Source organism: Lactuca saligna, chromosome 6, assembly GCF_052625555.1.
Source record: "Lactuca saligna cultivar CGN05327 chromosome 6, ASM5262555v1, whole genome shotgun sequence".
NCBI classification, from domain to species: domain Eukaryota; kingdom Viridiplantae; phylum Streptophyta; class Magnoliopsida; order Asterales; family Asteraceae; genus Lactuca; species Lactuca saligna.
This window is the reverse complement of record NC_136422.1, coordinates 61,073,773-61,086,593: the sequence shown is the minus strand read 5'-3', so window position 1 is coordinate 61,086,593 and position 12,821 is coordinate 61,073,773. Positions and strand designations below refer to the sequence as shown.

The 12,821-nt window shown below is 35.1% G+C and overlaps 1 long non-coding RNA gene across 1 annotated transcript; it reads left to right on the top strand.

The window, feature by feature from the left end:
• The first annotated feature begins 10,274 nt into the window (after positions 1-10,274).
• LOC144999600 (uncharacterized) lies at positions 10,275-10,803 on the top strand. The gene is made up of 2 exons (XR_013660919.1): positions 10,275-10,413; positions 10,558-10,803. It is a non-coding gene; the product is annotated as an uncharacterized LOC144999600 (long non-coding RNA).
• The last annotated feature ends 2,018 nt before the right edge of the window (positions 10,804-12,821 follow it).

Sequence of the window (12,821 nt, the reverse complement as noted above, 5' to 3'; positions counted from 1 at the left end):
TTTTCATTTCTATTGGATTGCAAATTTTGGTTTTTTTTATGGTTGTTGTTCTTATGCCCCTGTTCTTGCTCTGATTCGTCACTTAGCATAACATGGCATGTCACTGAAACTTCTTCTGTATCTTCTTCATAATCCTATATTCTCAAAATAAAACATAAAATTACTACATTGTTAAATGCTGCTGAAACAAGAAAAGTTAGATTTGATATGCTTTCGTGCGGGCTTTGTAAGTCATTCAATTTTTAACCAAATCAAGAGTTTTTATAGTGTAAAATTAGCTACAAAACCTAAACATGTAGGAAAAAAAATCATGTCAATCCAACTTAAAATGAGTGAGATATGCATATTTTAACAAAAAGTCAGATTACGTTTTAGTGTTGAAACAAAATTAAAAAAAATCTAACTTGATATGCTTCCTTGCGGAGTTTGTAACTCATTCAATTTTTACCGAATCAAGTGTTTTTATCGTCTAAAATTAGCTACAAAACGTGAATAACATGTAGAAAAAAAGAATCATCTCAATCCCACTTCAAATGAGTGAGATATGAACATTTTAAGAAAAAGTCAGATTACGTTTTAAAGTTGAAATAGAAAAAAAAAAAAAATCTGATTTCATATGCTTCCTTGCGGGGCTTGTAACTCATTCAATTTTTAACCAAATCAAGAGATTTTATAGTTTAAAGTTATCTATAAAACCTAAATAACATGTAAGAAAAATAATAATGTCAAACCCACTTCAAATTCGTGAGATATAAACATTTTAAGAAAAAGTCATATTACGATTGATTGTTGAAACAAAAAAAAAAGTACAATTCTTACTTGGTCATCAAAGTCTTTTCCAATCCAATTAGTCGGAATGTCATCTTGATTATTAGCATCATGAACATCCGATTTTCGGTATCTTGATGATGGTATATTTGGTAACCCATTCAAATCCTACATTGTCAATATCATACATTAATTATATTACTAAACAAATTCTTAGTTTTGACAATCATACATTCATACTACAAACTAATCTAACAAAAATCTTGCATGTATGTCTATAAATGGTGGTTGTCGAGACCAACAAAAATAAATAACCCTAAATCTTTTACACTAAAATAGTGTATAGTGGTAAAGTGGTCGATCCACGGAGATTGGTTCAATTTTATAACTCTACGAAATATCTCTTTGTAAAAATACTTGTAAAATAACAATAAATTAAAAATGGGGGGATTGGTCTTTTGAAATACTTGAAATAAACTAGAATTAAACTAAGATTTAAATAAACAATTTCAACAAAAATACAAGTTTGATGTAAAATCAATAAGGGAAAGATGGTTGACTTAAGGTTTCCTCACTTTGACTTTTGATGAACATATCATTAGAATCCAATGGTGCAATACTTGTTTTAAATCCTTAATTTGGATATAGTAATCCAAGAAGCTTGAGATTACCTACACTTTTCTTAGTTGTTAAAATGGTTAGAGAAGCTCATAACAATTTCCTTAGTTAAAGTCACAATTTCCATTAAGCATGTAATTAGTGAAAGTCAACTAGCATTAAGAACCAAAAAGTCACCAAATCCAAGTGGAGTCGAATGCTTTCGTTACCATGTTGGAGAAAATGTTTTTATGATTGTGTGAAGCAAAAACAACAACATTTAAACTCATGAATAAAAACATATAAGTAGTGATAAGATGTTAAAAAACACAAAACATTCCCATAAAGATTTAAGAACATGTTCATGGATCCTTCAACATTCAACAAAAGTTCAAAGGATTCAACAAAAGTCAACCAAGATTAGTTTAGCCAAGCATGACTAAACTCAAAGAAATAAAGTTAGAGAAGATTGTACCAAACATTAAACAAGAATCAAGAGGTGAAAAGATGATGTTCTTGAGGTGTTCTTGGCCTTCAAAAATCTTCAAAACTCCAGAGAGAATGCTCCAAAGTCGGATGTCTAAGAGTTTTGCAAAAGTGACACACCAAACTTCCGCATATAGCTTAAAAGAAGAATTTCCGGAATTGCCCCTGCAGGAGGTTGCGCGACCCGCGTGCTGTTGCGCAGGTGGTCCCTGGATGTAGCATCTTTGAGGTTTGGGCCTCCGTAGCTTAGCCCACTTGGCCCAGTTCAAATCCAATCAACTCCTAGCCCATTTTTCTTCAAGTTTTCTTCATTTTAAGCCCAATTTGACTTCTCCAAATCCTCCAAGGCTCGTGAACTTGCCCGATTAATGATCTACACACGCTTGCATATTCTCCCGCGTCTTGCAAATTCAAACTTCATTTTCTCCAAGCCTTCAAATAATCATCAAGCCCACTCCATGCATTAACTCCATTATTATAAACCCCAATATCCTTGACATCCTCTAAATCCAATCGCTTCCTAAAGATCCCACTCTGCTAATCTCCTTAAAATCTGCAATTAAGCTCAGAAAACTAAAGTAACCGAAATGGCCATAAAATAACAAAAAGGAAAATATGCATGGAAATTAACTAAATTATGGATGAAATATGTTAAAATAAACTATAAAAAGAAGTAAATAAAATAAACTATCAAATCACCCTAAGCTTAAACCTTACTTGTCCTCAAGTAAGACAAGACTAAGATGAACTTGGGATGAACTATCCTAAGGGAAATAAAAAGAATGGATAGAACCATAGAACCCGATCACCGTTAGTCAACATGGTCAAAATTGATCTTGCTATTATCTCATTACTTTTTCATCCGATGACAATGGGACCATAAACCACAGCTAGGACAACTCCTCTAGGTGTGTAAGGAGGGATGGTCAGTCGCAGCCTCAATGGAACATGCATACAATGAAGAACATCTGTAGTAGGGAGAAAGTAGTTGGATGGGCTCATGTGGAGCTCTTCTTTAAGTGTACACTCTTATCACGAAAGTTGCGTGATCTCACATCTGCCTGTTACTCTCGTGTGTAATTGGGTTTAATCGCTCAGTCACCATTGTAGGAATCGGTTCACTTAGTGTTGGCCCAAACCTCCCGTAGTATCCGACTCAACAGTCTCTCTAACATCACCAATTTGCGAAAAACAACAACTCGATCTATATACAATAAGACAATCCTAAATAAATAAATATCAAACATTGGGTGACCAAAATGAAGGGAAATTTGTTCAATAATTGAACCTATGACCTATCTAAGATTTTTTTTTGAGATTTTTTTTTTGATTTTTTTTAAAACTAACATATTGAATTTTTGCTTTTATCAAGAAAACTTTTGACTCAAAATTTGGTTCCTAGAATTATGTAAGTGGAATCGAGGGAGTAAAAATAATAATCTGAATGGTCTAAGTGTGAAAATGACCATGTGTGGAGCATAAAGATGTAGGCTCCTCTTCAAACTTGTGAGTTTTCCAATCATAATGAAAATGTCCAAATGCGGACTAAAAGACTCTCTAAAACCCTAAAAAAAATCGCGAAAAAGATATGGTGATGTAAAGAGACCGGATATAGATTCTACTCGGGGACAAGCACCAGTGCTTCATCCTAACAGTTCAAACATGATCAAGTGTGATCCTCTCGGCAGTATTGACTGCAAGGCAAAAAAAACCATCCATTGCTATAGTATATCCTACAGTTGTTAGTATCGCATGCACAATTCTTCATGAAAGCTACCTGGCCATGATCACTTACCCCTTTAAGCTTCCAGCATATGATCCCGAGTATGAAGTCCCAAACTGCAGCTAGTGGTCCCGGTTCGATGGGTGAGATTACAACAAGATCCTGGACCAATAATGATACAATAACTGTGAACCTGTTCCATGGTATCTAAGGGGGGTGAGAATAAACAGACAACAAAAATGCATGAATGCTAATGCCCTAAGATAAATGTTATGCAAAAAATAAAAAGTATAAAAGAAGAAAATAAAATCTTTTTGAAATTTTATTAAAAAAAAATGAATGCGAATTAGCCTAAAACTAAAATGATATGCAACCTAACTAAAAATGCATGAAAAAATAGAAGGAAAATGAAATGCCTCACCCCAAGCTTAAGAACAAGCATTGTCCTCAATGCTTAAGGTAAGGGTAGAAATGACCTAAATTGGAGGATCGGGCGACAGAAAGTGTCCATGGTGGTGTCGTGATATTCCGACCAGTAGAACTCCGAGAATCTTGATTTTTTCGGCAAGGTGGGTATTGGAAGGTCATGTTCTTGAGAGGAATGGAGTGGGAGGTCAAGATGGTTAAATGAAGAAGAAGAAGGGAAGCTGAACATTTTAATCTATGGGTCAACAATGGTCAATGTTGGTCAAGAAAAGTCAAAAGGTCAACTCATTAAAACCTTTGGTAAACACCTGGTCAAATAATAGCCAAAAATAGCCCAAAATGCCCAGTACAGTGCGCGGGTCGCGCAGAGTAGCATGAGGGTCACGCGGACCTTGCAGTTAACTCCTGGGCCAATGTCGCTTCATCACACCTGGCCGCGCAACAGCACGCGGGTCGTGCAACTTCCTGATCTTCATTTTTGCTTCATTTTTCTTCGTTTTTCACCCGTTCTTGCTTTGGAAGGCCCCAAACACCTAGAAACTCTTGATTTATTCAAAAACAACTCTTTTGAATCCCAAAAACATCTTCAAAACTCATTTATTCAAATTAAAAACACGAAAGCACAATGCTTTCCAAAAATGCCCTTCTTTGATGTCTTTGGCGAGACGCCTCCAAACTTCACTTTAACACTTTGGGGCGTCCAAATGGACGACATCTTGGACATTTGAATCAAAACCCTCGTTAAATGGCTTCAATCGATGTCCATTAACCTTGCAAAATTTCCCCGTGTCTACATTTTTTAGTTTCCACACCTCCATTGAGACTCTTTTCTTGTATTTGACTTTCTTTTTATGGGAGAACCACACCAGACTTAGACCTTTGATAAAAGCAATCATGCAACCATATTCTTTCTTGTACCTGTTCATTAATGTGACCAACTCTTCCCTCTTTGACATGGTTTTCGAGTAGGTGACCGGTTGAGCGTCTTCTTTCTTGGGATACGTATCTTTTGAAGAGTCCGACAAATTTATCGCTTCCAGCTCTTGTGGTTGGTCTACCAATGGATATAGTTTCTTAATGGTAGTCGGTGGCTCAACCTCTCTTTCATTAACCCTTATCACTTCCTCTATAGTTTCATTGTCAGCTTTTTCAATTTCTTCTTCTTCTTTGACAGCCTCTTCCATTTCTACTTCTTCGTCCTCTTCTTCATATAACACTCTTGGGCCATCAAAAATTTTCCCATCTTTCAAAGGAATGGAACATGCGCTATGTGATGGGCTCTCTTCTGATGGTAGTTTGTCTTAAGCTTCCATTATACTAATTGATTGAGCAATTTGTCTTATTTGTTGCTCTAAGCTTTTGAGGCCAACTTGGGTTGTTTCATGGAAAATTTGGGTAGAAGTGGCAATGCTTTTAACAATTTCCTCTAATGACATGCTTGGCATTTCAGTTTGTTGAGGAGGGTAAGGATAGAGTTCTTGGAACTGCGGAGTTGGTGGGTATTGGTTATTTCCCCAAGTTTGGTATGAGTTTTGGTATTGGTTATTTCCCCAAACTTGGTTGTTGTCCCACCATTGATCATGTTGACGTTGATCATAACTCGATTGGTTTGACTAGCAGTAGCTTCCATTCTCTTGCACGTCTCCCCATTCTCCTTATAAATATGGACACATGTCAGAATGATGTCCATTTTGGGCACAAAAATCGCAAAGAAGAGGTGTGGGTTGCACACTTTGGTCACTTTCAATCATCATAACTAACAGAGCTAGCTCAGAAAGTTGGTCTTCGGTGCAAGGAGTGTTCATTTTCGAACCATACTTTTTTTTTTCGGGATTTTAAATTTGAGTACCTGCACAATGAGATCTAGGCATAAAGAAACAAATTGATTAAAAATAAACCAATCCCCGACAACGGCGCCAAAATTTGGTGGTTGTCGAGGACAACAAAAATAAATAACCCTAAATCTTTTACACTAAAATAGTGTATAGTGGTAAAGGGGTCGATCCACGGAGATTGGTTCAATTTTATAACTCTATGAAAAAATCTCTTTGTAAAAATACTTGTAAAATAACAATAAATTAAAAATGGGGGGATTGGTCTTTTGAAATACTTGAAATAAACTATAATTAAACTAAGATTTAAATAAACAATTTCAACAAAATACAAGTTTGATGTAAAATCAATAAGGGGAAGATGGTTGACTTAAGGTTTCCTCACTTTGACTTTTGATGAACATATCATTAGAATCCAATGGTGCAATACTTGTTTTAAATCCTTAATTTGGATATAGTAATCCAAGAAGCTTGAGATTACCTACACTTTTCTTAGTTGTTAAAATGGTTAGAGAAGCTCATAACAATTTCCTTAGTTAAAGTCACAATTTCCATTAAGCATGTAATTAGTGAAAGTCAACTAGCATTAAGAACCAAAAATTCACCAAATCCAAGAGGAGTCGAATGCTTTCTCTACCATGTTGGAGAAAATGTTTTTATGATTGTGTGAAGCAAAAACAACACAAAAATCATATGTTGCTTGCTAATTTGAGGATCCTTTATTTAATCAACAAATTAGCCAACTAATCACCACAAACACATTTAAACTCATGAATAAAAACATACAAGTAATGATAAGATGTTAAAACACAAAACATTCCCATAAAGATTTAAGAACATGTTCATGGATTCTTCAACATTATACAAAAGTTCAAAGGATTCAACAAAAGTCAACCAAGATTAGTTTAGCCAAGCATGAATAAACTCAAAGAAATAAAGTTAGAGAAGATTGTACCAAACACTAAACAAGAATCAAGAGGTGAAAAGATGATGTTCTTGAGGTGTTCTTGGCCTTCAAAAATCTTCAAAACTCCAGAGAGAATGCTCCAAAGTCGGATGTCTAAGAGTTTTGCAAAAGTGGCACACCAACCTTCCCCATATAGCTCAAAAGAAGAATTTTCGTAATTACCCCTGCAGGGGGTTGCGCGCGTGGTCCCTGGACGTAGCATCTTTGAGGTTTGGGCCTCCATAGCTTAGCTCACTTGGCCCAGTTCGTATCCAATCAGCTCCTAGCCCATTTTTCTTCATGTTTTCTTCATTTTAAGCCCAATTCGACTTCTCCAAATCCTCCAAAGCTCGTGAACTCGCCCGATTAATGATCTACGCACGCTTGAATATTCTCCCGCATCTTACAAATTCAAACTTCATTTTCTCCAAGCCTTCAAATAATCATCAAGCCCACTCCATGCATTAACTCCATTATTATAAAGCCCAAGATACTTGACATCCTCTAAGTCCAATCGCTTCCTAAAGATCCCACTCCACTAATCTTCTTAAAATCTGCAATTAAGCTCACAAAACTAGAAAGTACCCGAAATGGACATAAAATAACAAAAAGGAAAATATGCATGGAAATTAACTAAATTATGGATGAAATATGTTAAAATAAACTATAAAAAGAAGTAAATAAAATCAACTATCAATAAACTACAAACTACATTGTTAAATGGAACTTAAAACATGAAATACAAATATATAATCTTACTTGATCTTCATGAGCATCTGTATATCGAATTATTTTAAGCTGATTGTTGAGAAGTTGATGGTTGTAGACTACTTTTTTCACCTTTTGGCATTGCCTATTGATGGTTACGCATTAAGAACTAGATCAATGATGGTGGATTGGTGGATAATAAATGTTGATTTAAGATTAAGAGCATATGTGGATGGAATCAAGATGTGGATATGTCGATTTAAGATGATGATGAATTGATGATCGAACAATCGAAGTCCAACATGAACAGCCTACTTAATTTTTTCTTTGATATTGGTTTAGTCATGCATTTTGAAGTTGAAACATCCCAAAAATACAACCTAAAAATTTTTGTTTAAAAAACATTGTTAAACCATAATATCAAATATCAAAAGATAAAAACCAAGAATCATGTATATCAAATGTCATAATAAACTATCAAATCAAAACTAGTGTCAAGATGATATCAAAATATCAGAGTCAATCTCCCAGGCTAAACTGTGGTGTGTGCCATGCCATCATCCCGAGCCCTTCCCCCTGCCAGCTGAAGTACCTAAAACCAAAACTGAAACTGTAAGCACGAGGCTTAGTGAGCTCCCCCAAGCTACCACATACCATACAATAACATATAAACACGTATTGGGCCTTGCCCACTACATCGGACCGAAGTTCGGAAACAGCATCGGACCGAAGTCCGGAACTAACCAGGGCCTTGCCCTCTGCATCAGACCGAATTCCGGAAACTACATCGGACTGAAGTTCGGAACTAACCAGGGCCTTGCCCTCTGCATCGGACCGAAGTCCGGAAACTGCATCATACCGAAGTCCGGAAACTGACTGAACATAGCATATCGTAATCATATCTACTAGCATAAACACATATACTGCATACTGCATCGAACCGAAGTTCGTAACACATAACACAAAGAAATGTGTGAATCACAAAGACATCAAGCACACCAAACTACTGCATCAGACCGAAGTACGGAACTACTGCTAACTAAACGGCCTGACATTATGGTCGTAGACCCGTTCCTACTGGAAGGAAACTCACCTCGTAACGTTGGCTGCTGAGATGCTAAATCTGAAACTGGCTGATTGCTGCTCTGGAACTCCCCGACTACAAATCCCATAAACACTAAATCATATACTGATAACTACTCTTAGGGTAAAATGACTATTTTACCCCTGTTCATAGTCAATTTTCTGGTCAAAGTCAACTTTTAGTTGACTGGACTCATCGAGTTGGGCCTCCAACTCGCCAAGTCCCTAACATCCTTTCTAATCCTCTAACCGCTTCAACTCGTCGAGTTTGGCAAAAACTCGACAAGTTCTTCTTTGATACTAACATCGAGTCTAACTTCATTCGACTCGCCGAGTTGTATGTACAACTCGTCGAGTTCTCCTTTATCATATGAACACGTCCAGACTATGACTCGACGAGTTGTATGAACAACTCGTCGAGTTCCATGCATGCCATTACTATACAGTCGATTTTAGTCAGTTTTATTGCATCCAATTCATATATTTGGGCTTCTAGGGCTGGTTTTAGACGTAAAGTTTCCAACTTTATGTGCATGCACACGAGAATGGGACTAAAACACCAAAATCATCCAACAATAAGCACTTAGAGTTTGGAACAAGGCTATACTTTCATAAAGGTAGCTACATTGAGCTCCTAGAGCTCAATAACATCCAGATCTATGGTCTCCATCCTAAGGAGAGTTCAATTCTCGAGTTTGAATCATATAAAGTTCCAAGAGAACCATAAACAAGCATAAAAATATGGTTTGATGGAAGAATAAGCAAGGTAATAACTTTATTACCAGAATGTGTAGCAAATGGAAGCTAGATTTTGGATCTCCTTTCTCTTCTATAGGCCTTCTTTCCTCCCTTCTCTTCTACAACTTCCAAGCTAGCACAAAACACTCAAGCTCAACAATGGGGAGTAGGGTTTACAGAGAAATGCTCTAGAGGTGCTGGAGGCTGGGGTGGGAGGCTATAATGACATTTAAATAGGGTACAAACCCTGGGATTTAGGGTTTCATCCTGGAGGACTCGCCAAGTTCGGGATACGAACTCGTCGAGTTGCTCACTCAAGACGCGTGCAAATCCCGTGTCTACTCGACGAGTCGGGCTACTGACTCGTCGAGTTCCTCTTAAGAAAGGGAAAATACTATATTTAATTTACATACTAGAAATGGGGCGTTACACAAGTTGTCGCTAGGGTTCAAGCAGGATTTTTTTTAATCTAATATGCTTTGTTTGTATAGCTGTTCGTTTACTTACTATGGACCGATCGTTTTTTAAGGCCTCCAAGAACTATTGGAAGTTCCACAGACATGAGTTATATTTAATCCGGTCTGGTTCCGGTTTTGGGCCAACTCCAATGACCGGTTCCTACCGGTTCTGGTTCAAAAAATGCACAAGAATATCGTTCCGGTCCCGGCCCGATTGGTTCTATCCGGTTCAGGCCGGTTTTCGTTTTCTGGTTCAAATGTTCATCCCTATTATTATCTCTCACGCAATAAATAAATAAATTAATACCATATAATTCAGTTAATAAATATATTTCGTACCTTGAGTTTTTGTTAGTTTTTATATTTTTTAAAAGTGAAACCAAACCCAATATTTTATTTAAAAACTCAAAGTATTTTGGGATCAGTTTTTTGGTTTTTTGATTTTATTGGTTTGTATTTATTTTTTGGTCTGTGGGTTTGGTTTTGTTCGCCCCTTTTAGCTTATGAATTTGATTTTTACTCGTTCACCCTCGTCCTTTAACCCTACTTTTCTTTTTAGGTTTTACAGCCTTTGCTTCGTCTACTTTTCTCCATCTTCCATCACTGTCCCAAGATGTCTTCGTCGTTCCTCCCTCGGTCTTCCATCAGGTAAGTTGTTGGATCATCTCAACTATTCATTCTCGATATCTCTATTCTCTTTTTTGTTCTCTCAATCTCGATTTTTCTTCTTCTCCATTCTCTGTTCTCCCATTTCTGTTAATAATGTTTCTCTGTTTCTTTGAAAATTTTCAGTTTTGACGTTAAACGGTGCCTTTTTGCTTCAATTGACAATTTTTAATAGATTCCATAAATTAGAGTTGTTTATGGGTTTATGTTTACGTTGTAAGTTGGAACTTTTATAAATGGTATCATAAATCTGTTTAGGATAGTAAATCTGCATAGGATTGGAAGAATTGTGTCAATTAGACATAAATGGAAGTTGTTTAATAACTGAAAAGGAAGACGAGATGCATAAATTCTTGTTAGATTGAGTTTTAATTGAATGTTTCTGAATATAACAACTCGTTTGCATTCTGATTTGTTATACTGGGAAACCATGCTTTGAAAAAGGTTCTGCTTTATCTGTAGGAAAGAATTCATATGATATTTCCAAATTATGTTGACAAATTGGTAAGATTACACTGCAAGTTTGCTTTGATAAAGGTCTTCTACAGCATGCATGTTGCGTTCATTCGTGTCTCAACTTCTTTAAAAACTACAAGACCAAGACAGTTATGGTAGTTTTTCACAAACATATACAAGTCTCATGGTCGCATCACATTGATTTTTAGTTTCAAATTACAATATTTCTCAAATAAACAACAATTTGCTATTCTAATTCTACATCACTTTTAGATACAAGGGTAAAATTGCCAATTTGAACGGTTTATTCTTTGCAAAATACAAAAACAATTAGTCTTATTTTATCCAAAAACATTCTCTGAAGACACATCATTTATCACTCAGCACTTAGGCCCGTAGAGGCTGATTATTATTATTTATTTATTTATTTTTCCACTTTGAGTTAAACATGAGGACCAAAAGATATCAGAAAATGAAAAAAGATATGTATAAGAAAAATACAAATTTCCAAGACCTGGAAGTCTTTGAACGTCTAATATGGGGCTAGCTATTCATTTCAATCTTTCATCTTTAATGCTCCACATGATGTATAAGTTTTTGAACGTATGATTTGGGGCAATTTATTTCAATTCTTCTTTTTCTAATCTGCCTTATAAAATGGTTCTATTTTAAAGGAAAATAAGGGTTTTATGGCCCACGCGATGTATAAGTCTTTTAACGTTGGATTTGGGGCAGTTTATTTCAATTTTGTTTTTCTAATTTTTCTTATAGTTTTTTTCTAAAAATGAGAAATAACAAAACTATTGTTGATGAACATGCCTATCCTTTGTTATCTTTTATTTTTTTAAGAATATATATATTTTTCTTGAAAAATAAAAACAAAAATACCCAAATTTATATATTTGTTGATTATACAATTAGATATCCATATCGATATACAAAGTCTTTATTAATGGTTTGTTCATTGATGAATACGATGTTTTCATTAATGAATTTGCTTAATTATTTATATCTTTTTCGAAAAAAAAACAAATATACCAAAATATCTTTTTCTGAAATAAAAATAGACATTTATATTGATATCAAAAGTGTTTTATAGCAATTTACTTCATTGATGAATATGTTGTTTTGACGGATGAATGTTAATTATTTATTTTTAACAAATATACCAAAATCTATATTTATTAGGCCTTACAATTAAACATCCATACTGAAATAAAAAATATATTTTTTTTAAAATTGTATTCATTGATGAATGGTGTTGATTTTTTATCATACAGTGTTTTACATTATTAAAGAAAACCAGAATTTATTATTTTGTAGCCTTAAAATATGTTTCCATATTGATGAAAAAAGAGGAAAAAAAAATTTGTTCTTACGCGTTCTCAATTATTGTCTTTACTTGAACCATTCTATCTCTATGTGTGTAATTTACACTCATATGTATTTGTCAATATCTGCACCTTCTTGTATTTTAAAGGGCGATGTAAGCCACAATAACGTATGACAAGGTGCTAAAACCCTTTTTTGGAATTCATGGTGTAAAAGTCTGTAATAAAAATATAATATATTATTCTAAGCCATAAAAGGAACAGAAAGCGAAAAAAAAGAAGAATGAAATAAGTGCTTAGAAACATACATGCAGTAACATCTCCAAATGTTTTGTATTCTTTAAGAAAGTTAATGAAAGCATGAACTTTGATCTAAAAGATGCGTGCCATGATATCTGGTTTGTTTTGAATATCATGCTGACCAACAACATCCATGTATCTTCTATACTCAGACCATTTGACATTGCAAGTGAAAGCGATGAAATATTGTGGCTTACCATGAACCCTGCATATGGCTAGAGCATCCTAATAGTGTTTATGCATATACCTAGGTTCGCCCACAAAAGTTGCAAGTAGAAAGACACGCTTACCCATGACACGGCT